At 39.8% G+C, this 26,801-nt stretch overlaps 1 long non-coding RNA gene across 1 annotated transcript; it reads left to right on the forward strand.

Moving 5' to 3' along the window:
• Nucleotides 1-1,366: 1,366 nt before the first annotated feature.
• LOC129658494 (uncharacterized) lies at nucleotides 1,367-9,626 on the forward strand. Its single transcript, XR_008717367.1, has 3 exons — nucleotides 1,367-1,674; nucleotides 5,072-5,146; nucleotides 9,317-9,626. It is a non-coding gene; the product is annotated as an uncharacterized LOC129658494 (long non-coding RNA).
• The last annotated feature ends 17,175 nt before the right edge of the window (nucleotides 9,627-26,801 follow it).

Below are 26,801 nucleotides of genomic sequence, written 5' to 3' on the forward strand. Positions count from 1 at the left end.
GTACAGTAGCCAAACGAAATGGACGAGTGCATCACCGAAGTCCAATTCTCCTGCCCAGTATAGGATGGTGAGGCATATAAGTAGGGAAAGAAACAGTAGATATATTACATAGACGACAAAATGAGGACAATATGTCCCCTGGCCTTATCTGTACGGTTTCATGAATTCTTATTGAGGAATGACTGGAAGTTACTGTCACAACGCCACTGTTTACTCGTTGCCGTTGTGTTGCACATTAAAGGCATGCAACTTGTGTAGAGTTCATTGTTCACTCTTGGCTCAGCCAGTCCTGTCTAGTTATCTTGATGAAGTTCATAATAGGAGGCCCCTCGGATCATAGTAGAGCTAGAATTCAAACAGTTGATTTTAATCGTCACTGTGGTGATGATTCCAGCGCCTAAAATAAGTCAACAAGATAAACAGCACTTCTTAGTTACTGAATGGCAGTTTCCCTCTGCTAAGTCGCTTCAGTCGTGTCCGACTCTGTGCGACCCCGTGGACTGCAGCACCAGGCTTCTCCATCCGTGGGATTCTCCAGGCAAGAACACTGGAGTGGGTTGCCATTTCCTTCTCCAATGCATGAAAATGGAAAGTGAAAGTGAAGTCGCTCAGTAGTGTCTGACTCTTAGTGACCCCGTGGACTGCAGCCTGCCAGGCTCCTCCATCCATGGGATTTTCCAGGCAAGAGTACTGGAGTGGGGTGCCATTGCCTTCCAGTTTCCCTCTGGTTGTGCCAAATATAACAGCAATTCCATGCTATGATAAAAAGGTTTTAACTCTCTTGCTTTTTCCCTTAAACCTGCCTACTGTTTAGATACTGGCTAAAGTTATGGCACTGTTCCCTAGAGGAAATTGAGTTTTACAATCTTTTGAGAACCCCTAGAATAGGCAATTTCTGAACTTTGCAAACTGAAACTGTATTTATCTTTCCAAACATAAATATTAAAGTTAACAACTACATGCATTTCCTAGAAAAATTAACCATTTCCTAAAGACCAGCAATGGTTAGTAGTAATGAAAATCACAGTTACCTGGTATATCCTTTCTCTAAACAAAGTCTGAATACTTACACAACTGTCAGGCTAACCTGCTGAATAAATACACCCTGGAAATGCTGTCAACGCTGGAAAACTATTTCACTGACTATAGCTAGTCCTAACAGGAGAGAGGGACCCAAGGGCCAAAGCAAATGCAATTTGTACAATGGATGCAGCCCATGGGCTCTGGAATTTTGGACAAACAGGAGACTCAGAAAAGATCTGGGGGAATTGAGGGAAATTCTAAGAAACAATTCAGAACTTCCTGGGTGGCTCAGTGGTCAAGAACCCGCCTGCCAATGCAGGAGACAGAAGAGACGTGGATTTGATCCTTGGCTCAGGAAGATCCCCTGGAGGAGGAAATGGCAACCCATTCCAGTATTCTTGCCTGGAGAATCCCATGGACAGAGGAGCCTGGCGGACTACAGTCCGTGGGGGTGAAAAGAGTCAGACCTGACTGAGCACTCATGCACTAAGACACAATCCAGAAACAAGTGTTCTGAGTTCTTTATACTCTACAAATCTCCTGTCACACTTCGAGAATTAACTGGAAGGAGTTACTAGTCCCTTCGTTAGAAGGTCCAGCACAAAACGGTGGGACTACACTCCACATCTTCAAGGCCTCCTAAGTCAGGTTGTATGTTTACTGATCACTGGATCATTTTGTCTGCTAATTCTATGTGCAATTGAGTATTCATTACCTGTTTGTGTAACGAAAATGTTTTCCCTTTCCTTTCATGAAAGTACTACTACATTATAACAGATATATAAAGATATATATATATATAAAACAGATAAAAAGTATATTAAACTTTGATGCCTAGTCAAGCTAACTTTTAAAATTTGAAGACATATTTGTGCAAAAGAAGGTACTTTTCTACATGCTAAGGTGATGGGGAGGAGGGTGATTGTTATGAAGTGGTGATGAGGAAAGGAGTTGTTAGGGCTTTTCACTATTACCAACTTATCAAGATGATAAAGACCTGAATAGATCTAAACTTCCCCACCCATGTTTTTTTTTTTTGGAGGTGGGGGAGGTGGGGCAAGTGGTTGAAGATAACATCTTCTGCATACACCTTCTGACTGCTTCAAAAGGGTGGGATTTCTAATATAATTTTATAATCTTTCCTAGGTAAGACATGAATCACTCAGTTAACCTCAAAATGTTATTATCTTTTATGAGATGGATGCAATAGTTACCTGCCTCTTTTCTCTAACAAGATTAAACAGCAAGCTACAACTTGAGAGAGAAACTTTTCACTGGAAAATCTTAAGAATTATGTGGTTCATTGGTTATACAATGTAAAATATATCTTCGGGGAAATATGCACAGTAATCTTAGTGTGACTAATGTTAGAGTCACAGAGGAAATCACCATTGGTTAATTCCATTTGTTTCCAGAGAGGGGAAAAAAATCATTAATGGGATAGGAAATGTTAGAAACTTGAGCCCAATGAAGGAGCATTTTACCAAAGCTTTCCTGCAAACATCTGGTTTAGGTGGTATTTGGCTAGTTGTGCCCCAGGGAGTGAAGTAAGCTTATGTGATAGGATGTGAAGAGGACGCAAAAGAGTTTTTCCCAATAGGATAATATAGTGCCTAAAATTCTCATCACTAATCGTTCCTGTGAATTAAATGTTTCGTGTCATATATATATATATATACACACACACACACACACACACACACACATTATATTTTCAATTACTTATTTCCCACAGCATGTGTTTATAATCATTATAATCCTAATAAGTTTGCATTATAATTAATGGACCATCAGAAGATTCAAGTCATACTTTCATCACAGATGACACAAGTGCTAAGACTCAGGTGATTTTCCTCTTAGTTTGTGTGTTAGTTGCTCAGTCAACCTGTGTCAACCTGTGTATCCCGCATCTCCTGCTTTGGCAGCTGGATTCTTTACCACTGAGCCACCTGGGAAGCCCTTCCTCTCAGTATGTGCGTGCATGTGTGCTAAGTCACTTCAGTTGTGTCCGACTCCCTGTGACCCCATGGACTGGGGCCCAACAGGCTTCTCCGCTCATGGGATTTTCCAGGCAAGAAGACTGGAGTGGATTGCTATTTCCTTCTCCATGGAAAGTTCATAGGACTGATAAAAAGCATGTATTCTGAAGCCTGTCAAGCTGGGTTGAATCTTAGTTTCACCCCTAACATTTGATCTAGGACCTCACATCCGTCATCTATAAATAAGAACTTAAAAAAAAAAAATTTCACTGGTAATTAAGAATTAAAAAAAAAAACCTACTTCGAATGCCATTCAAAGATTAAACAAAATAATCCACATCATGACATAACATGTACAAATAAGTATTAAATATTATTACATACAGGAAAACAATCCATAAAAAAATGTGAATATTTCTATTTCTCTAGTGCTTATACAGAGAAGGCGATGGCACTCCACTCCAGTACTCTTGCCTGGAAAATCCCATGGATGGAGGGGCCTGGTGGGCTGCAGTCCATGGGGTCGCCAAGAGTCGGACACGACTGAGCGACTTCACTTTCACTCTTCACTTCCATGCATTGGAGAAGGAAATGGCAACCCACTCCAGTGTTCTTGCCTGGAGAATCCCAGGGACGGGGGAGCCTGGTGGGCTGGCGTCTATGGGGTCGCACAGAGTCGGACACGACTGAAGTGACTTAGCAGCAGCAGCAGCAGTGCTTATAGCTTGGAATGTGATGTATATTTCAAAAACAACCTACAAATAATTTTTAGAGTTTTTTGGTGTTGTTCTACACCTTCTTCTAGGGAGGGGCCATCTCCTCCATGTCACCTCTCAACACCTCAGCTTTCTTATCCATTAAATCAGATGTATAAACTAAATTTTAAAAATATTTGGGTGTTTTTAAGTTGATGACATACTGTTCATTCAGAATTTCCCAGAAGCTCAACTATTAAAAATAGATAAAACTGAAGCTGCTCTATTTCAAGTTGGGGTTGGAGTGGGAGCAGAACTTACCTACCACCTTACCTGTGTGAATAGTATATGATTCTAAATATAAGAGGAGGGCATGGCAGCCCACTGCAGTATTCTTGCCTACAGAATCCCACAAACAGAGGATCCTGGCGGGCAACAGTGCATAGAGTTGCAAAGAGTCAGACACAACTGAAGCAGCTCAGCACAGCACTAAATATAAACTCAATATTTTTCAAAAAACTTACAGGCACAGATCAAGGCAACTGCTGGTAAATGAAGTGATAATTCAAGAAGAAAATTGTAATAGTATTATTTGCTTATTGGTTTCATTCCACGGGTTATTTTAAACCAGGTTTTAACAAGACACAGGCTTGAATTTCCTATTGCAAAACTCTTTCACGAAGCCATATTTCATCAACAAATGAAAAGCTGACATTAATAAGATCTAGCATTTTTAAATGCTGCAATTATGAAGAAAAAGTAATAGATAGCTACTATTAATAAATACTGAAGACCTAATTATGTATCAAGGAGACAGTTCTAAACGTTTTATATGGATAAGTCCATTTAATTCCCATGACAATGCTATAGAATCAAATGTCTTTTATAATATCCTATTTTACGAATGAGAAAATTTCAACAATATTAAGTAACTTGATTGAGGTCACATAGTTTGAAGAACTCCTGGGATTTAAACCTGGACAGTCTAAAACTCAACTAATGTGGCCTGAAAAATATTTCAAAGATCGTATTCAATTTTGATAAATATAAAAACAATCTCATAGACATATGCATGAAGTAATAAAGCCATGTACATACAAATAAAATACACTAAGCTCCATAGAGGCTAGAGTACTTAGTTGGTGTTTAAAATTTTTTTTAGTTTTTCGTTCATAATATCTAACATTTATTCCTATTTCATTTCCACCATTAATTTTTTAAACTGTAAATTACAAAGTAATTTTTAAAAAGAAACAGAAAATATGAAATTTGACAAAGCAGATTATTGCAAATCATAAAAACCATTTTGACTCTAAGAAAAATTGGATTAAGTGTTAGATTTCATATTAATAATGTTTTCTTTCCTACGGTAAGGCTGTAAATAAACTCAAGAGCCTCCGCTGTGTGATCTTCCTCTACAAAAAAGGAAACGATACTAGTTGCCCAGAGGTAAGGATTTGTCAGTTTCCCTTGATGAGGTCTACTCTACTTTCCTTTGAGACTATCCCCATCTTGTGGAGTCTCCGACACCCGAAGGCCTGTCATGTGGAAATCCCCGCCTGTTTTTCAGCCCGGAGGCTGAAGATTCTGCCGATGAATACAATCCCTGACGACCTGGGCTATAATCTACAATTCCTAAGGGGAGGCGCCACGTTTTGAGCCTTTGCGCCCCAAAGCGTCTCAACCAGGGAGACCTAGAGTGGTCTGGATGGCTCCAAATCATCCTTTGAAGTCTTAGCTCCTGCCTGTTCCGATTACTTTGGTTGACCAACAGGAAGACTGTTTTGCTCAATCAATGTACAGGAGACGTGAGGGAGATGAATGTCCTCTCAGTTGAGAGGCTGCCGGCGGGCGAGCTGCAGTGGCAGACGCCGTCTGTTTAAACACCCAGCTCCCAGCCTAAGTGCCTGAGTGCTGAGTCCCTGATGCTGGAATCAAGGTTGTCAAACTCCAGCAGCCTGACGCCTGTTCTTTACGATGGCGTTAAAGTCGCACAGAGTCGGACACGACTGAAGCGACTTAGCAGCAGCAGCAGCAAATTCATAGAACCACAGGCTTAATAGTCAGGTCCCGGCTAGGAAAGAGGTAAGGTTATTTTGGGGATAATTAGTCCATATCATTAAAAAATAGAAGAAATAAATTAAAACCTTCGGAGCAACAAGGAGGAATGTTATCATTTCCGATACGGGCAATACAAGTCGTTTTATTAATACAACAGGAAGACAACTCATCCATCAAGTATCAACTACTTGAAGGCTTAGGAATGAGGACAGCTGATAGCCTTGTTCCCAGGGCAGTGGATGAGGGTTGCTCAAGGGCCACTTTTAAAAAAGTAGCTCATGACTTGTAAGCGAGCCATGAGGTCAGTTTCATGAAGGGAAATTATGTTTTAAAAAGCGAAAAGAAAGAGAGAAGAATTAAAACACCCACAAACCCACATTTTAAATTTCTCATTTACTACAACAGATTAAGTGTAGGTGACATACAACCCACCAGGGCTTCCCTGGTGGTTCAGTGATAAAGAATCCACCTGCCAGTGCAGGAGATGTGAGTTCCATCTCTGCATCGGGAAGATTCCCTGGAGAAGGAAATGGCAACCCACGCCAGGATTCTTGCCTGGAGAATTCCATGGACAGAGGAGCCTGGGGAGCTGCAGTCCATGTGGGTACAGAGTCAAACAGGACATAGCAATGAAATAATAACAACGTACATACATATAAGCTATGAAGGACATAAAATCATGACCCCCTCAAGCCCTTTTGCTTGAATACTATCCATCCCTGTGTTCTTTCCTATGCCATCTTTTGCCTTCCCATAGCTGCACAGAAGTAACTATTATCATGAATTACCTTTCTCATTCTTAGTATTAATGTTCAGGACTACAATCCCCTTATCGTAGCTCTTAAAATCAGACGTTTCAGATTTGGATTTTGTTTTCCCTAGAAAGATGATATAGGTCATATCCTCTGTGTTATGAACACTCTTAACAGATCAACAGTCTGAAGAGAATTCTGTAGTCAAACTTGTTAATACACCCGAGGCAAAAATGAGTGAATAGTCACACCTATTACAGAGAAACACCACGAATAGCCTCATATCTGTTTTTGCCATCAAATGAGGTTGCATATGAAAATGTGTGTGTGCTTAGCTGTTCAGTCGTGTCCGACTCTTTGCAACCCCATGGACTGTAGCCCACCAGGCTCTTTCGTCCATAGGGATTCTCCAGGCAAGAATATTGGAGTGGGTTGCCATGCCCTCCTCCAGGAGATCTTCCCCACCCAGGGATCGAACCCATGTCTCCTGCATTGCAGGCAGATTCTTAACTGTCTAAGCCGCCAATAAACTTTCATATTTAATGGACTTATAGGTTTTGCAAATGCAGTTAAAGGAGCCTATATTTGCACTAAAATGTACCAAACTTTTCTCATCTGGTTAATCTCTTTTGTATTCCATTTAAGAAATGTTTTTTACTCTGGAATTAAAAGATATTTTTAATGTATTTATTTTAATTGGAGGGTAATTACAATTTTTTAAAATGTTTTCTCTTTTTTGTAAATTTTCACCTTTCCTAATATATTTAATTTATCTGGAAATATACTTTTCTATCCCTGGAGAAGGAAATGGCAGCCCACTCCAGTATTTTTGCCTGGAGAATCCCATGGACAGAGGAGCCTGCAGGCTATAGTCTATGGGGTCACAAGAGTCAGACATGACTAAGCACAGCACATGCTTTTCTACATGTTAAGAGAAAAGATTTTAATTTCTTCTTTTTTCCTCTATGAATAAATAATTACCCATATTTAATTATAAGACACTATCTTAGCTATGCATTTTATCTCCATAGATGAGAGGTCTATTTCTGGGCTTGCTATTCCACTAATTTTTACCTGGCACAAATACCACACTCTCTTAATTAACTTAGCTTAATAGATCTGGTAGCTGGTAGGGCAACTCTCTTAACCTTATTTTTATTCATCAGAGTGTCCTGATTCTTCTTGACCCCTTGATCTTCTATTCAAATATTATCATAAGCCAGTCAGGTTCCTCAAAAGCCCCTTTTGGGAGTTAGATTAGATTTGCCCTGAAACTCTCATTTAATTTAGAGAAAATTGACATCTTAGTAATATTGATTCTTCCTTACTCTGAATATGGGGATATCTCTGCCTTTCCTTATTTTACAATGTCTTTCAATCAGTTCAGTTCAGTTCAGTCGCTCAGTCATGTCCGACTCTTTGCGACCCTGTGAACCACAGCACACCAGGCCCCTGTCCATCACCAATTCCTGGAGTCCACCCAAACTCATGTCCATTGAGTTGGTGATGCCATCCAACCATCTCATCCTCTGTCGACCCCTTCTCAATCTTTCCCAGCATCAGGGTCTTTTCAGATGAGTTAGTTCTTTACATCAGGTGGTCAAAGTATTGGAGTTTCAGCTTCAGCATGGGTCCTTCCAATGAACACCCAGAACTGATCTCCTTTAGGATGGACTGGTTGGATCTCCTTGCAGTCCAAGGGACTCTCAAGAGTCTTCTCCAACACCACAGTTCAAAAGCATCAATTCTTCTGCACTCAGCTTTCTTTATAGTCCAACTCTCACATCCATACATGACCACTGGAAAAACCATATAGCCTTGACTAGACAGACCTTTGTTGGGAAAGTAATGTCTTTGCTTTTGAATATGCTGTCTAGGTTGGTCATAACCTTCCTTCCAAGGAGTAAGTGTCTTTTAATTTTATGGCTGCAATCACCATCTGCAGTGTTACATTTACTCCTAGGAACTTCATAATTTTTGTTTATATTGAGAATACTCTGTTTTCTTTATTTGTTGCTGGTGTTTAAAGATGAGTTTTGCACCTATCTAGTCATTTTCCTAATTTCTCTTATTAACTAACTCCAATAAACTACTCAATATTTGTTTAGATTTTCTATACAGTTATGCTATTTGTAGGTAATGGTTTTGTTTCTTTCCAAAAGTTGTTTTCATTTCTTTTTCTTATATTTCATTGGTTAGAAACTCTACTGCAGTGTCAAGAAAACGAGCAATAATAGCAATTCTTGTCTTGTTCCTAATTTTAAAATTCATCTTTAAGGATGTTTTATTATAAAGTTTTGATAAATATGTATATTGCTATGCTGGAAAGGATGATAATTGTAAATGGATGTTCAATTATTCTAAATGATTTTCTGCTTCAAGCGAGATGATCAAATGGATTTCTCCTTTAATCTGCAAATGTGGTGAAACATGTTAATTGCTTGTATAATGTTAAAATACCTTTAAATTCCAGGAATAAGCTCAATTTGATCACCATGTGTTATCATTTTTATACACTGCTGGGTTTGTTTTGATAATATTGTTTTTCATTTTTGCATTAATGGTCTATAATTTTCCTTCCACATACTGTCCTTATCTGTATTTTGATATAGAAGCTTGTATTAGAAAATAAGTTGTGAAAAGTTTCCTTTTTGTCTATTACTTGGAAGAGACTCTGTATAAAGTTAGAATTAAATGTTTTACTTAAAAATTTAAAGAATTCATTGATAAAACTGGGCATGATATTTTTAATGTGGGGAAATTTTTAACTAGTTATCTGGATTTCTGTTTCTTTTCTTTTTTTTAGTTTTTTAGGCTGTGCCTACCAGGAATTGAACTCGTGTCCCCTGCGGTGAAAATGCAGAGTCTTAACCACTAGACTGCCTGGGAAGTCCCTGGATTTCCATTTCTTTTTGAGCCATTTTCCAAAAATTATAATTTTCTACAATTTATCTATTCCATCTACTTTTTCAAAATTTTTATAAAAAATTTCTTACTATTACTTGTGCTTTGTCTCTTTGACTTAATAAATCCTGCCACAGGTTTTTAAAGTGACTAACTTTTTGTTGTTGTCAGTCATCTTCATTATATCTGCTTTCTATTTGATTAATTTTTCTTATGTGTTATCTATTTTCTTCTACTTTCTTTGGCTTTATTTTGTTGATTTTTAAATAAAATCTTATTTAACAATCAGCAAATAAAATTTCTGAAGTGGATAGACATTCCCTTCTCCAGAGGATGCTTCCCACCCAGGAACCAAATATGCATTCTTTACCGTCTGAGCTACCAGGGAAGCCTATTTAAAAACAAAAAAACTTAGTAATCAGCAAATAAATATTCAGCCTTTCTTCTTTTCTCTTATAAGCATCAAGATCCATATAAACATATACACACATATTCCAGTTCCAGTTCAGTCGCTCAGTCGTGTCCGACTCTTTGCGACCCGGTGAACTGCAGCTCACCAGGCCTCCCTGTCCATCACCAACTCCCAGAGTCCACCCAAACCCAGGTCCATCGAGTCGGTGATGCCATCCAGCCATCTCATCCTCTGTCGTCCCCTTTTCCTCCCACCCTCAATCTTTCGCAGCGTCAGGGTCTTTTCAAATGAGTCAGCTCTTCCCATCATGTTACCTTAAAAATATTTCGTATTCTTTGTCTTATTGTAAGTAGTTTATTATTATTCTCCTGTAGGTAGTTGATATTTTCCACATGAATGGTGGTTTTAAACTTTATCCTTTAATGTATCTATCTTACTAGTGTTAAATAAATAGAATCCAATTTTTTTTTGGAAATGCATAAAGGTTTAATGTATAAAACTTCATATGTAATAGAAAAGAATGTGTGTTCTCCAGTTGTTGGGAATATGGATCTATGCATGCCCATTAAATCAAATTTGATAATACATTGTTCAAGTCCTCCCTATTGTTAACACATTTTCTTCTGCTTGTCCTAAAAATAACCAAAGATAATAGGAATTGGTGAATTTGTGAATTCCTTTATAGTTCTATCATATTTGGTTTTATGTATTTTAGTGCTATTTTGCTACATCCATACAAGTTTAGAATTGTTATTTTTTTTGATGAGTTGCACTTCTCATTCACAGTTTTACAAGATTTATCCTTAATAATGGGGCTTCCCTTGTGGCTCAGCAGTAAAGTATCCACCTGCATTGCAGGAGACGCAAGAGACAAGGGTTTGATCCCTGGGTCGGAAAGATCCTCTGGAGGAGGGCAAGGCACCCCAGTTCAGCATTCATGCCTGGAGAATCCCATGGACTGAGGAGCCTGGCGGGCTACAGTCCATAGGGTTGCAGTGTCAGACACGACTGAAGCAACTAAACACAGCACAGCACATTCTCAATAATGCTTTGTGCTTTAAATGTTATTTTATTCCATTTTAATACAGTTATTATACCACAACTTGCTTGCTTATTTCTCTCTTTTTTCCTTTTTCTATTTACATGGAACAAATTGAGCAATAGACTATTACTGGTTCCCCAGGAGCTCCTTAGTGTCCCCTACCAAGTCAGCACTGAAAACTTCCTGTTTCATTTTGTTTATTATGTTCCTGGTTATCTTTGTTTTCCCATTCTCTTATCACCAATCTCTCCAGGTTTCTATGTTTCTCTTAAATTCAGTCTGAGAGTCTCTAAATTTTAATTATTAGTTGTTCAATTTCCTGATAAGTAGGGAAAATCATTACAATTCTATTTATTTTTTAATATAAGTAACTTGTGAATTTACTACATTTATCACTCTTTGCATCAGATTGTTGTTTATAAATACTTATGTCTTTACCCTCCCTTCATGAAAGGTAAATATTTGCCCATTCCATCAATCTTGGAAAAAGCCATAGGACTTGGTTTGGCAAATAGGGTGTTAGCAGATGTAAGGAGGTGTAGCACTGAATTATGCTTGTATGCGTCTCTGCTGTAGGAAAACATCCTGCATGAGGAAAACATCCCTTCCCTAGGTTAGCCAGCTGGCTCTAGGAAAAGGGTAAGAGGAACGTGGAGCAAATTCAAACCATTTTAGTTCAGCAACCATGATCATCAACTGTCCCTCTGGTTGTTAGACTAACACCCATGAGCATGGATGTTTAGATGTTAATCCACTGAGTTGTAGAATGACTGTTGCTAAGCAATTTTGTGACAATAATCAAATGACATGTTCTTACTGATATACTTCTTTGTTTCTTCTATTTTGATTTTGAGTTTCTTATTTGTTACACTATTTGCTCTCTCACTGTAATTCATCCTTCTATTTTTTGATACATACTCTTGAAATTTTATCAGACATCATTAAAAAAGTCTAAAGTTAGTATCTTAACTTACTTCCTAAAAAATAGAAAGAATTTCAGAATAAATTGATTTCAACTATATCTTACCAACATGCATGCTATTGTTTCCTAATAGGTCAGTTTTTTTTAGCTTTAAAATGAGGCATTATTAAAATTAGTATTTTATGCAGCTTATTTTTGTCTATTTTTTTCATTCTTTCTCGCAACTCAGACATTTTGTCTTTTCTAAAATACAGCTTTTGTAAGTGAAGGTCTTTTAATTCTATATTCTGCCACATTTTGTTGATCTTGCATCTCTGTATTTTACTCTTGTTTTTAAAACCTAGTTTTGATAAGTACATAGTGAGTTTTCCCAGCATATTGAAGATATCATTCTGTCCTTTGACATCTATTATTGATATCAAAACGTCTGCTGTTGGTCTGTTACTCCTTTATGACTAATATGTATTCATTCTCTGGCTGGACTTCCCAGCTGGTGGTAAAGAACCCACCTGCCAAAGCAGGAGACATAAGAGACAAGGGTTCGATCCCTGGGTTGGGAAGATCCCCTAGAGGAGGGCATGGCAACCCACTCCAGTATTCTTGCCTGGAGAAGCCCATGGACAGAGCTGGGCTACAGTCCGTAGGGTTGCAATGAGTCAGGCACAACTGAAGTGCCTTAGTGAGTACATGCATTCTCTGGCTATTCTTAAGATCTTTTCTTTGTCACTGATATTCTACAAGTCTGCTAAAAATTTATGCTATGGATTTATTTTTACTTTTCTTGCTTGAAATAGAATCAAACTGTCATATTGGTGAATTTCTGTATTTTGTTAAGTCTGAAAATTTTTTAGCCATTAGGTTTGTAACTGATCAAATTAGATGCATGTTAGTCTTTTCACTCTAACTTCCATAAACTTCTAAACTTTTTCCTCTCCTCCTTTTCCTGTGCTGCTTTCTGGGGAGCTTATTTAGATTTACATGCTATTCAGTCATTGTCTCTTCATTGGCATGAACTCTGTGGTTAAAATATCCATTGAGCTTTCAATTTCAGCATTCATATTGTTTATGTCTAAAGGTTTTATTTTGATGATTTCCAAACATGCCAGCTTATTTCCTGTTTTATTCCATGTTTTACATTTTAAATGTTTATGTATTCCATATCAGCAAATTCTAATATTTGAAGTCCTTGGAGGGGTGGGGGACATGTCTCTGCTGTTGGCTGTCCTTCCAGCTTTCACTCATAGCAGCTAGTTTCCTTGACCATTTTTACTGTAAATTTAGTTTTTTGGACTTACTCTGTGGGAATCCTAAATTTCTAATATGGACATTCGTTGGTGCTGTTCAGTTGCTAAGTTGTGTCCTACTCTTTGTGACTCAGTGGACTGCGGCATGACAAGCTTCCCTGTCCTTCACCATCTCCGGGAGTCTGCCCAAACTCATGTCCATTAAGTCAGTGATGCCATCCAACCATCTCATCCTCTGTTGTCCCCTTCTCCTCCTACCTTCAATCTTTCCCAGCATCAAGGTCTTTTCCAATCAGTTGGCTCTTCACATCAAGTGGCCAAAGTATTGGAGTTACCATATCCGTCCTTCCAATGAATATTCAGGGTTTGTTTCCTTTACATTTATATCCAAAGAAGGTTTATACTTATTTCTGCTGAGAATCAGAAGTTACTGCTAAGGTAGGACACTTTATCCCACTTAGAGGGTCTGAAATTAATATGAGAATCTTGGATTCATCCTTTTTTTCTTGATACTCACCCAAGACTTATTTTCCACTCATGAAACTAGTATAGAATTTTGTAGGATAACCCTAAATTTCACCTCTGGGCTTTGTTCCCAGTTTTGTATTTAGCTCAATGCTCTTTTGTTTTTTAAGTGTCATTTTGTTTGTTAATATGCCATAGAGATTTCCCCTACTCCCCAAGAAGAGCAATAATCTTATTAAAAATTCTGTTTCTGTAATTATTGTAGGACCTAAACATATTTTAATGGATAAGATTGAGATAAAATATCTAATGACCCACATTGTCCCAAAATATTTTCAGTACATAATCTTATTAAGGTTTTAAAACAATTTTGAGGATGCTACTATATCATCACCAATATCAGATAATAAAGTTGAGTCTCAAGTGAGTTATTACTCTAAGGAAATAGAAAGCAAAGAGTAAATATTTGTCAAAGCTGGTACTTTGGAGATAAAATAAAATTTAGGCACTGTAGAATTCTGACCCCAAAAGTATTTCAATGCAATGTGATAATCTTATTTAATCAATATTTTGTTCAGATGAAACAAACTTTATTCCAATTAATAATATCTTTTCTGATTTTTTTCATTTCTATACTTGAAACCTTTAAAAAGTATTTAAAAGTTTTCTAACTTACTATTTAAATGCCTCAAATGTTATAGCATTTGACCAAACGCATCGATAGACATTAGGATTTAGTGACGGTTTAACTTAAAAAAATTATTTTTTCTGTAATTTCATGAAGACTGAGCTAACAAAAAAGCTGACATTTTTTTCCTCTGAATAAATCAGTGCTTCAGAGTAAATGATTTTGAAGCCAAAGAGAGATTTCAATTTCTATATGGAGCCTTAACCATAATTTCTCTGGGGAATTTTCCAAGTCTGCAAAATAATGCTTCAAAATAAATACTTGCAAATCCATAGCACTATTCATGTGAGCCTAAGCATCATTAAGCCTTAAATGACATATTCCATCTTGCAGACAGTGGTACAGAAACACAGAAGCATTAAGTGACTGTGGCAAGTCCACAGAAGGTCAAAGCAAAGTTGAGCCCCTAGCAATACATCTCTGAAGTATCTAAAAGGAGAATCAGTTTCAGAGGATTCTCATGCTTAAGCTAAGCTAAGCTAAGCTAAGTCGCTTCAGTCGTGTCCGACTCTGTGCGACCCCATAGACGGCAGCCCACCAGGCTCCCCCGTCCCTGGGATTCTCCAGGCAGGAACACTGGAGTGGGTTACCATTTCCTTCTCCAATGCATGAAAGTGAAAAGTGAAAGTGAAGTCGCTCAGTCGTGTCTGAACCCTCAGCGACCCCATGGACTGCAGCCTACCAGGCTCCTCCGTCCATGGGATTTTCCAGGCAAGAGTACTGGAGTGGGGTGCCATTATCTCATGCTTAACAGACAGATATATCTTAGAAGGGTGGTTCACAACGTTACCTGGGAATGCTGGTAGAAATGCAAATTCTCTGATCCTATCTCAGACCTACTAAATCAGAAGCTCAGCCTAGAGCCCGGCAATCTGTGTTTTCACAAGCCCTTCAGGTTATCCTAGTACATTCTAAAGTTGGAGAGCTACTACTCTAGACCAAAGTATAGACACGAAAGATATGCTCTTCCTCTTCCCCTCTCCTTAGACCAATGTCAAGCTGCAAAATCTCAGAAAGGAGATGAGAAGTCAAGGATCACAGGTTGCAAGATCCAGTGATGACCACAATATGATTCTCTGTAGATTTTTTGAAGGACTGGTTCTTAACCCTGATGTCAGGTTCGACTAGCCTGTCATTATTTGTGAGGTAAGAAATTTGTTACTAGTATAAAATAGTGAATTTTATAAATCATTAACATTATGTAAATAGAACTGAGCTTAAAGATATCCTTATAGTAATGCCCTACTCAACCATGCATATTCTTTTTTTTTTTTTTTTAACTTTTCATTTTATACTGGAGTATAGCCAATTAACAATGTTGTGATCATTTCAGGTAGACTGTGAAGGGACTCAGCCATATATACGTGTATTCATTCTTCCTCAAACTGCCTTCCCATCCAGGCTGCCACATAACACTGAGCAGAGTTCCCAGTGCTATACAGGAGGGCCTTGTTGGTTGTCCATTTTAAATATAGCAATGTGTACATGTCAATCCCAAACTCCTTAACTATCTATGCATATTCTGATCTGTTTCTTTAAATTCAAGAGAAATATCTGGAAACATAGCTAGAGTGCTGCCAATTCGTTCACATTGTCAGGTTAGTCTTAACTATGCTACAGCTGATAGGGAGAAACCATTAGTAAATCATGTACTAATGTTCTGGATATTCAAGATTGTTAGCATACCACACTTCTCAAAAATTCTGTATATGTTGATATAATCATTTTATATAAATACAGTTACATATGCTAAGGCTAAACTTATACTCCAAACCCACCCCACCCCACCCCATCCTCCCCACATACACAATTTTCTAGTTTGAAGTAATCTGAGTGATCAGTACAAAGCAAGAGGGAAATGGAAGGAAACAAGCAAGCCATAATCTGGAAGAAACAAACAAATATTCTATTCAGCATGGGGGCGGGGGGCAGGATGCATAGACAGAGGAAAGGAAGGCCATGCCTTGTAGACTTCTTCCTAAGCTGCTGCTGCTGCTGCTGCTAAGTCGCTTCAGTCGTGTCCGACTCTGTGCAACCCCAGAGATGGCAGCCCACCAGGCTCCCCCGTCCCTGGGATTCTCCAGACAAGAACACTGGAGTGGGTTGCCATGTCCTTCTCCAATGCATGAAAGTGAAAAGTGAAAGTGAAGTCGCTCAGTCATGTCAGACTCTTAGCAATCCCATGGACTGCAGCCCACCAGCTCCTCCGTCCATGGGATTTTCCAGGCATGAGTACTGGAGTAGCCCTCAAACATATACTAGGAATACCAGCAGGGCTTGTTTTTCTTCCCTCTATTCCAGCCACACAGACTGCCCCCAAGGAGGGATAAAATGTGATGTGATAAGTTTAACTGTATTTCAGAAATTTGACAATATCATGTTGCTGCTGCTGCTGCTAAGTCGCTTCAATCGTGTCCGACTCTGTGCAACCCCATAGAGGCAGCCCACCAGGCTCCCCTGTCCCTGGGATTCTCCAGGCAAGAACACTGGAGTGGGTTGCCATTTCCTTCCCCAGTGCATGAAAGTGAAAAGTGAAAGTGAAGTCGCTCAGTCGTGTCCGACTCTTCGTGACCCCATGGACTACAGCCTACCAGGCTCCTCCATCCATGGGATTTTCCAGGCAAGAGTACTGGAGTGGGGTGCCATCATGTTAGGTGGTCCGTATAGGCATGTATGGCCAAGGAAGAGAACTGATGCCGACAAAGACTCAGGGAGAGCGTCAGGACCAGGCCTGCAGGAAACTACACAGGGGAAGAGAATCACCCCCAGGGCAACATTATTTAGGGGTGAAGGATGCTGAAGGATGGCTTAAGCATAACTGTGCAAGAAAATCGGAGGTAACCTGGTCAGAGATTAAATGCCAAAATAATAAAAATTTAAGATGTCAATGTAAGTACTAGAAAATCAGTCCAAATCACATTCTGGGAAATAACATTCTAATGCAGTTATTGGTGAAGAGCAGAGAGATCAACAGATGATAATGATGACTGGATCATCATCAACAAATATGATGAAGAAGACTGGATTTTCTACAGAGGATAGGAGAAAAAAAGATGGTGACCACAAATGAAAATAATCAAATCATTTCTATACTCTCATCTGATTTTCCACTTCTCCTCTTTCTGACTACAAAGATGGTTCCCATCACCCTTAACTTTTCCCATATTATGCATCTGCTATGTGTAGACTACATAGTCAAAAGGTAAGACTAGGCTCCCGACTCCCAGCGTTTGTGAAGTAAAGTAACATCCAAATATAACAGAAAGATCTGCTTTGGGCTGTGACTGAGCAATTGGTTTCAGTCTTACCCTCACACCAGAAACAACTATAAAGCTCATCACTCATCAGTCAGTGCATGAGACGAGTTCCATGTCAGTTTGGGCTTTCTGTCTTGGGGCAATTTCCTGGCCTCAGTACAGACGACAGAAGCTCAACTGGAGAGCAGTGGTCTTGCTGAGGTGGAGAGACAGAAATAGGACTTCAGGGCTGCTGAACTGGCTTGAATTTGCCGGACAGGATATAAAGGAAGAGGAAGATTCACAGACAGCAAAAACAGCTAAAGTCTGCAGGGGGGTTCTGCTTAGGTTGACAGCTGGGGACTGAAATGACACGCACAGTGAGAACTACCAAGAAGCCAACCGGAAAATGGCTGCAATCAGACTGAAAGCTGAGCAGGGATTTTGGACGTCATGCCGTTCCCAGAGATGCTGGAACTGTGGTCCAACAAGAGTCAACAAATCTCACTGAGCACCTCAGCCTTTCACGTGGGACCTTGGAAAGGCCATGCCTTAAAGAAAGGGTCATATCCTAAGTCATTCCTAAGAATATCATAGTCAAATTTTTGAAAACTAAGTGAATTTAACAGGGAGATAATAGCATGAAAGGAAGAGTATCTTAGAAAAAGCCAAAGTGAGATTTGACTGCTACTGAATTGAAAGGATGCTTGCAAGTTGAGTGCATGCATCAGAATTCCAGGAACTGTCAAAGGGTTGAATATACATTTTATATCCTTGTTTAGAGACACCAAGGGAACATTTCATGCAAAGATGGGCTCGATAAAGGACAGAAATGGTATGGACCTAACAGAAGCAGAAGATAATAAGAAGAGGTGGCAAGAAGACACAGAAGAACTGTACAAAAAAGATCTTCATGACCCAGATAATCACAATGGTGTGATCACTCACCTAGAGCCAGACATCCTGGAATGTGAAATCAAGTGGGCCTTAGAAAGCATCACTATGAACAAAGCTAGTGGAGGTGATGGAATTCCAGTTGAGCTATTTCAAATCCTGCAAGATGATGCTGTGAAAGTGCTGCACTCAATATGCCAGCAAATTTGGAAAACTCAGCAGTGGCCACAGGACTGGAAAAGGTCAGTTTTGATTCCAATCCCAAAGAAAGGCAATGCCAAAGAATGCTCAAACTACTGCACAATTGTACTCATCTCACATACTAGTAAAGTAATGCTCAAAATTCTCCAAGCCAGGCTTCAGCAATACGTGGACCGTGAACTTCCAGTTGTTGAAGCTTGTTTTAGAAAAGGCAGAGGAACCAGAAATCAAATTGCCTACATCCACTGGATCATCAAAAAAGCAAGAGAATTCCAGAAAAATATCTACTTCTGCTTTATTGACTATGCCAAAGCCTTTGACTGTGTGGATCACAATAAACTGTGGAAAATTCTTCAAGAGATGGGAATACCAGACCACCTGACCTGCATCTTGAGAAACCTATTTGCAGGTCAGGAAGCAACAGTTAGAACTGGACATGGAACAACAGACTGGTTCCAAATAAGAAAAGGAGTACGTCAAGGCTGTATATTGTCACCCTGGTTATTTAACTTATATGCAGAGTACATCATGAGAAATGCTGGGCTGGAAGAAGCACAAGCTGGAATCAAGATTGTGGGGAGAAATAGCAATAACCTCAAATATGCAGATGACACCACCCTTATGGCAGAAAGTGAAGAGGAACTAAAAAGCCTCTTGATGAAAGTGAAAGAAGAGAGTGAAAAAGTTGGCTTAAAGCTCAACATTCAGAAAATGAAGATCATGGCATCTGGTCCCATCACTTCATGGCAAATAGATGGGGAAACAGTGGAAACAGTGTCAGACTTTATTTTTTTGGGCTCCAAAATCACTGCAGATGGTGATTGCAGCCATGAAATTAAAAGACACTTACTCCTTGGAAGGAAAGTTATGACCAACCTAGATAGCAGATTCAGAAGCAGAGACATTACTTCGCCAACAAAGGTCCATCTAGTCAAGGCTATGGTTTTTCCAGTGGTCATGTATGGATGTGAGAGTTGGACTGTGAAGAAGGCTGAGCACCGAAGAATTGATGCTTTTGAACTGTGGTGTTGGAGAAGACTCTTGAGAGTCCCTTGGACTGCAAGGAGATCCAACCAGTCCATTCTGAAGGAGATCAGTCCTGGGTGTTCTTTGTAAGGACTTATGCTAAAGCTGAAACTCCAGTACTTTGGCCACCTCATGGAAAGAGTTGACTCATTGGAAAAGACTCTGATGCTGGGAGGGATTGGGGGCAGGAGGAGAAGGGGATGACAGAGGATGAGATGGCTGGATGGCATCACTGACTTGATGGATGTGAGTTTGAATGAACTCCGGGAGTTGGTGATGGACAGGGAGGCCTGGTGTGCTGCAATTCATGGGGTCGCAAAGAGTCGGACACGACTGAGCGACTGAACTGAATTGATCCTTGCTTAGGGAAAGTCTAAAAATTCTCAGCGGTGAATTGGTTTACAGGCTGAGGTCCCCAGATATTGCTTCTTGTCTTTATGTAATTGGATACTGATTTTTACACACTTGAAATTGGTGTCTATATATCCCAACCTGAAGAGCAAACAGCACTCTACAGCAAATATTCTCTACTCACATAACACAAGATTAACAACTTTAGTCTCTATCACCTACCATGATCTATCCAGGAACTCTTTGGGACAAAGACTATTTTTTTTTGAGTCATCCTGGGACTTCCCTAGTGGTCCAGTGGCTAAGACCCCACACTCCCTACAGAAGCCCAGGTTCTATCCTTGGTCAGGCAACTAGATCCTACATATGCCACAATGCCACAACTAAGAGTTGGCATGTCATCATTAAAGAGTTTGCTGCACTAAGAGTTCTCATGCCACCACTAAAGGTCCACAAGCCACAGATAAAACCTGGCACAGCCAAATAAATAATAATGATAAAATAAAAGTTGCTGCTAAGCTGCTACTAATGGAGAAGGCAATGGTACCCCACTCCAGTACTCTTGCCTAGAAAATCCCATGGATGGAGGAACCTGGTAGGCTGCAGTCCATGGGGTAGCTGAGGGTCTTTTAAAAAGGGTCCTCCTTATAGTTTCCCTCCTTGCTACTCAGTTCAGTTCAGTCGTTCAGTCGTGTGTAACTCTTTGTGATCCCATTGACTATAGAAATATACATAAGATAGGATCTCTTGGGCCTGAAAAATATTCCCAAACAATACAAAAATAAGCCAGAAATTTGATGCGGTGTTAATAGGAAATCCACTATAGCTGTCAGTGATGGAACATGTCTTTACCAGTCTGGTCTTCAGGTGTGGGATGATCCTCCTGTAGTTAATTATGTTGACATTGATGCAGATTCTTACCCGGACACAGGCGTTTTCAAGGTGTTATCTCATTCATTCGAGGGTATCTCATTGCACAGAGCTGTGCTCCAATTTGTCTGCCTTGTAACTTGCCTTCACAATGCTCGATACAAGGCTTCCCTGGTGGCTCAGAGGTCAAGAACCCGTCTGCCAATGCCAGAGACGTGAGTTTCATCCCTGGGTCAAGAAGATGCCCTGGAGAAGGAAACCGCAACCCACTCCAGTACACTTGCCTGAGAAATCCTGGCGGGCTACAGTCCATGGGGTCACAGAGAGTCAGACAGGACTTAGCGACTAAACAATAACAAATACCATACAAAGCCTTATTGTAAACTGAGAAAAATATGTGCCCTTAAAACCTTTATCAGGATATTTTAAACAAAGTGAAAAATAAATAATGTCTTCAATCAAAACAAAATGACACCAAAAAACCTTGCATTTCCCACTCCCTTCACACACTATTGTAAACCATCCGCCATAGGCCATTCGGAAGTGACTGTTCTATCGCATAATAGTAATAGACCATAACGTAAGCAAACAACAGCCTATCTTAAAGTTAAAATTCTGATACTTTTATCGTCATGGATTTTTTGCATTTATTTCTGTCAAACCAAACTCTGAGCACTGAATCAACCTCAAAAGAGCAGAAGACAAACCAGTCCCAGGGGAGGACTTCAAACACTTCAGCTGCAACTTGGTTTGGGAGTTGACAAGGAAAACGCACAACAGTCAAGTCCTGGATGGAACAATGCTTTACTCACATAGAGAAAAGACAGAGCAAGATCAGCTCCAATATGGGCATCAGTCCTTCATGGCTGGCAGCCTATGCAAGGCAACTGGCCTCTATATGTGCATCTCATATCACAGTAGCCCACCAGGCTCCTCTGTTCATGGGATTCTCCAGGCAAGAATACTGGACTGGGTAACCATTCCCTTCTCCAGGGGATCTTCCCAGCACAAGGATCAAGCCCAGGTCTCTTGCATAGCAGGCAGATATTCTTTACATCTGAGCCACCATGGAAGCCCCATATGGCAGTAGAAAGACACCAACTCCTCTGTCATGAAGTCTAACATCCTGGAACCTGGAGCCTACCTGAAGCCCATTGACATACCTGCTTAAGCAGAGCAAAGGAGCATGCATTGAACCTATAACAAGAAAGGATACTCCTACACAAGGCAATAACCCCAGCAAAAGTTGTATGGGGTTCTTTCCTTTTTGTTTGGTAAGAAAGTGTTCAAGGCCTGAGGCCCATTGTTATGGAAACAAATGAGGGACAAAAGACTACAAGCGTGAAACTGCCTATCTCAAAGATTTTGATTTTTTAAAAGCACTGCTTTAAAATATCACTCATTTTGATTACTGAGTTTAGGCATCCACTTCGATTTTGCACGGGAAGAGACTACTCCATTCTGGAGATTATCCTGTTAGAGACTAAGAGCTTTAGCAGCCCAACAACAACCCACTGCAGCCCATGATTCTATTTGTAGATGGAGTAATGGCCCCTAAAGATGTCCACACCCTATCCCCACTTACAAAAAGGATTTTGCTGATTAAGATCAAAGACCTCAACATGGGGAGATTATCTCGGATTATCCAAGTGAGCCCAATCTAATTACACAGTCCTCCAAAGCAGAGAGCTCTTTCTGTTCATAGCTGCAGAGAACCAGAGAGATGGCAGCGTGACAGGGACTCAGTGTGTGCCAACAGAGGCTTCCAAGATGGAGAAAGGGGACCAGGGCCAAGGAACGTAGGAGGCCTTGAGAAGCTGTAAAAGGTATATAAATCTCCATAAACGAATATGGCCCTACACTGTGATAGGAGCCCAATAAGACCCATGGGGGACTTGGGGCTCAAAATATTGTAAAATAATGAAATTGTGTTGTTTTTAAACCACTAAGTCTATGGTAATTTATCACAGCAACAATAGAAAAGTAGTATAATTCCTTCTGTCTCTGCTAATTGCACATCCCTACCCCTGGGACTCAGGACCACCTGGGTTCACTCCCCAAAACATTTTCATAACTCAAAATCCCCAGTCCCTAAAAGAAGAAATTGATGTCTTGGTACATTTATCCCAGAAATATTTCTCTCACAAATTTTCCATGACTCTTCTCCAGAAACTTTCTAATTCCTCAAATCAATAGCTTCTCTCCAAGGAAAACAATAGTGCAAAAAACATTCAGGCCCTAGAAATCCTGTATTTTCTCTGTTTGAGAAATTCTTAAGATTTCTTCAAGTGGAATAATTTGCACCCCCTTTGCATTCCTTTAAACTAGCTGCCTACATGGTTTTATGAAATATTAACTGAACTGTGTGTGTTAGTCGCTCAGTCGTGTCTGATTCTTTGCAACCCCATGGACCATAGCCCGCCATGCTCATCTGTCCATGGGATTCTCCAGGCAAGAATACTGGAGTGGGTACTGGAGTGGGTTGCCATGCCCTCCTCCAGGGGATCTTTCCGATCTAGGGACTGAACCCAGGTCTCCTGCATTGCAGGCAGATTCTTTACCATCTGAGCCACCTGGGAAATCCAGCTGAACTGTGGTACTATAGAAAGTTTTCATAGTTAAGAATGAGGGGTAGTGGGCAGAGGATTCAGGTGTATCCAGGTCGCATTAATTCCCTGGGATTAGGTTTATTTTTACGACTGAAACCCCATGTGAACACCCTGTTCCTTTCCTTTGGAATTAAATATAACATTTCTTACAGACCTGGTTCAAATCCTGACACTTTCTCTCTCAGACAAAATCAACTTAGAGAGCAGCTTAGAAACAGAGCCCTGGATGTAGAGTAGAAAAGGGAGAGGAGACGCGAGAATGGAGAGTTGGCACGGAAGGGGATAGAGTGCAGGACAGGAGGCAGCTGAAAGCAGTGACGGCTTACAATATCACTTGTACAGTTCAGCCCTTCATGGGGCCTAAAATGTCTAGATAAAAAATAGGCTCAATAAAAGTCTAGCCACTCATATAGTGTTTTAACTTGAGGAAAAAAGAAACTTTTAAAGCCCCCAAAGTGATAAATTGCAATCTCTAATATTAAGCTTATTCATGAATAGCTCAGTTCACTCAATTTTTACTAAGCTTTAAAGTATGATATGCATCCACAAAATCAATTTCCCATCTGCTTTTCTAGGTGAGAAATGGAAAGACTAGAAGTAGATTTAACTGGAGGTCATTTGTTTAAAAAAAAAAAAAGTTTAATAAACTTGGCTATAGAACTGTATCTACAAATTGTAAGGGGCAGTTTTACATAACAGAAAATTGTGTAATCTTGGCCCCATGCAAGAGATTAGCAGATTGGTTCAAATGGCCATCTGTACTTCCTAGTTTTAGAAGTGACCCTCAAACATATACTTTCACATCCATATGCAAATAAATGTGAAGTGTCATCAACAGTTTTTGTTGTTGTTGTAATTTAAAGTATTCTTTCTTTAGCCTAAGAATAGGGGCTGGAGATTTGCCAGAATCCTGAGAATTAAATACTACATCAATATCCCAGGGTTCTCTACCATTCAAGTGACAATATTTTTATTTCAATACCTGGAAGGCAAAAGAGTATTATGGAAACCCTAGGAATGTTGCATTCAAAACCAAAAAAAAAGGAGGAGGAAGAGAAGACAAAGAAGGAGGAAGAGGAGACAAAGAAGTAGAAAGAGGCTGTCAGGTTAAAAACAAATTAACTGGTTGTTGGGCTTCCTAGGTGTCACTAGTGGTAAAGAACCCGTCTGTCAATGTAGGTAGACATAAGAGACTGGAGTTCAATCCCTGATTCAGAAAGATCCCCTGGAGAAGGAAATGACAACCCACTCCATTATTCTTGCCTGGAGAATCCCACGGACAGGGGAACCTGGCAGGCTGTAGTCCATAGGGTCCCACAGAATCAGCCACGACTGAAGCAACTTAGCATGCACCCATGCACTTGTTGTGGAGTTTGATCCTTCTTCACATTTCCAAGAAAGGGAGGCTAGGAACAGGAATCCCTTTGGAATTTTTAGGGAACAGTTTCCTCCTACTGCTGGCCATACAAAGGAACTGTGATTCCCAAACCAATTCAGCACTGCCAGGAAAAATCTTTGTCCCCCTACAAACAGATAAGCCCCCACTGACTACTCAACTGGGGCTTCCCAGGCGGCACAGTGCTAAAGAATCTGCCTGTCAATGCAGGAGATGCAAGAGATGTGGGTTCGATCCCTGGGTCGGGAAGATCCCCTGGAGGAGGGCATGACAACCCACTTCAGTATTCTTGCCTGGGAAATCCCATGGACAGAGGAGCCTGGGGGGCTACAGCCCATGGGGTCACAAAGAGTAGGACATGATGGCTGATTCCAAAGAGTCAGACATGATTGAGCACGCACGCACGCTAACAACTCAATAACAAATATGTCCCCTTGTATTTCCTGGGAGAAAACAGTAGTTCAGATGGAACTGAATGTCAGAAAAGAAAGGCTGAAAGTCTTCACTCTTCTTTAAATTATCTAACAACTGAGCTTCCTTTCCCACTTACCTAATAGAAAAACTATTTTAATAAGGTATAAGATGAAAGTTTTAAAAAACTTGACAAAAATTTTTAAAAAGTCTTAGAAAACACATATTCCTTCTATTGAGTATTTTTCACACATGATGTAATATTATTTCCCCGAGTTTATTTGAAAAAAACTATGGGCCAAAGAAGCATTTGATTTTTAATTTTGATGAATTAGTAGAATCAATAGAACCCTACAGTTATATTTTATATGTATGTTGCATATAAAATGTTCATGTATATTTTATTGATTTTTGTAAAAGCCTTATTTCATTCTGTTTCTGTTTAATACTTTTTACTAACAAGACACTTGGATCTAGTGCTCCATGACTCAGGCAGCAGCCAGGCACCCTCATATATTTGTACATATACGAGGCAAATTTCCCTGCTTTTAAAGTCACAGCAATGTGCATTTTCCAACCTAGGAACTGTTACCCAGCTCTTAAAAAAAGATAGCAGCTTTTTTTCTTATATTAGAAAACTGTTCTAATATATCTTCAGGGTTTCTGAAAACTTATTTTCATGTAATGACCCAGTCATATATGGAGACTCCATTAATCTTTTCTCTCTCTCTCTCTTTTTTTTTTTTTTTGGTTTAACAGAGATTCCTATTCAAAAGACTTTGGTACTAAGAGAGCTGGTCATCAATTTCAAAAGCTCTATACTTTGAAGATGCAAATAGGAGATATATATATATATCTACATACACACATTATTTTTCTGAAATGTATGGTTGTATATTTATGTGACCACTTACATCTCTGTGGTATTAGGTAATATCAAGCAAAAATTCCTGGACAAAGTTAGGCCAGGAAAACTATTCAAGTTATTACAATGGAGGCAAGAGATGGAACTCAATTCTGCAGAAATTAAAATTAGGAGGGTTTTTAAAAGCTGGTGGTGAGCTAGTAGAAAATAGGAGAGGACTGTAGTAGAAATTCGGTCAGTGTGATGTGCGGAGAACACGGAGTTATTCCTGAGTTTACAGACGATTTTCTCTGTGATTAGCCTTCTAGGTCTGCTGGTTGCATCTGTCAGTCAGGCCCCTCCCCCCACACAGAGATGAGCACACCGAGTGTTATCTCCTTGTATGTTTACATGCCAAAAACAAGGTTACCTGGTCTTTAAGAAAGACGTTTCCTGCGTTTTGACACTGGCAAGAGGCTGGGAGAAGGTTTGTACCATTCCAAAGAGGCAGAGAAAGAATTTACAAGTTTTCTGAAGTCAATGTCTTATGAATAGGGAGGTCAGGGGGCCTAAATCAAGGACTCTGAATCTAAGTCAAGTAGCAGGGAAGAATGAGGCCACCCTGGACAGTAAGAAGAGAAGGGAAAAGCTAACACTGCAAAAGTCACTTTCAAACAGTGTTTTAAAGGAAGAAAGGCCGCATCAAAAGGAAGGGGAAGTGGTCCAAGGCTAAGGTGGGGTTGTGCCAAAAACAAGCCGAACAGTTTCATCTCAGG

The sequence above is a fragment of the Bubalus kerabau genome, chromosome 8 (assembly GCF_029407905.1).
Source record: "Bubalus kerabau isolate K-KA32 ecotype Philippines breed swamp buffalo chromosome 8, PCC_UOA_SB_1v2, whole genome shotgun sequence".
Lineage (NCBI taxonomy): Eukaryota > Metazoa > Chordata > Mammalia > Artiodactyla > Bovidae > Bubalus > Bubalus kerabau.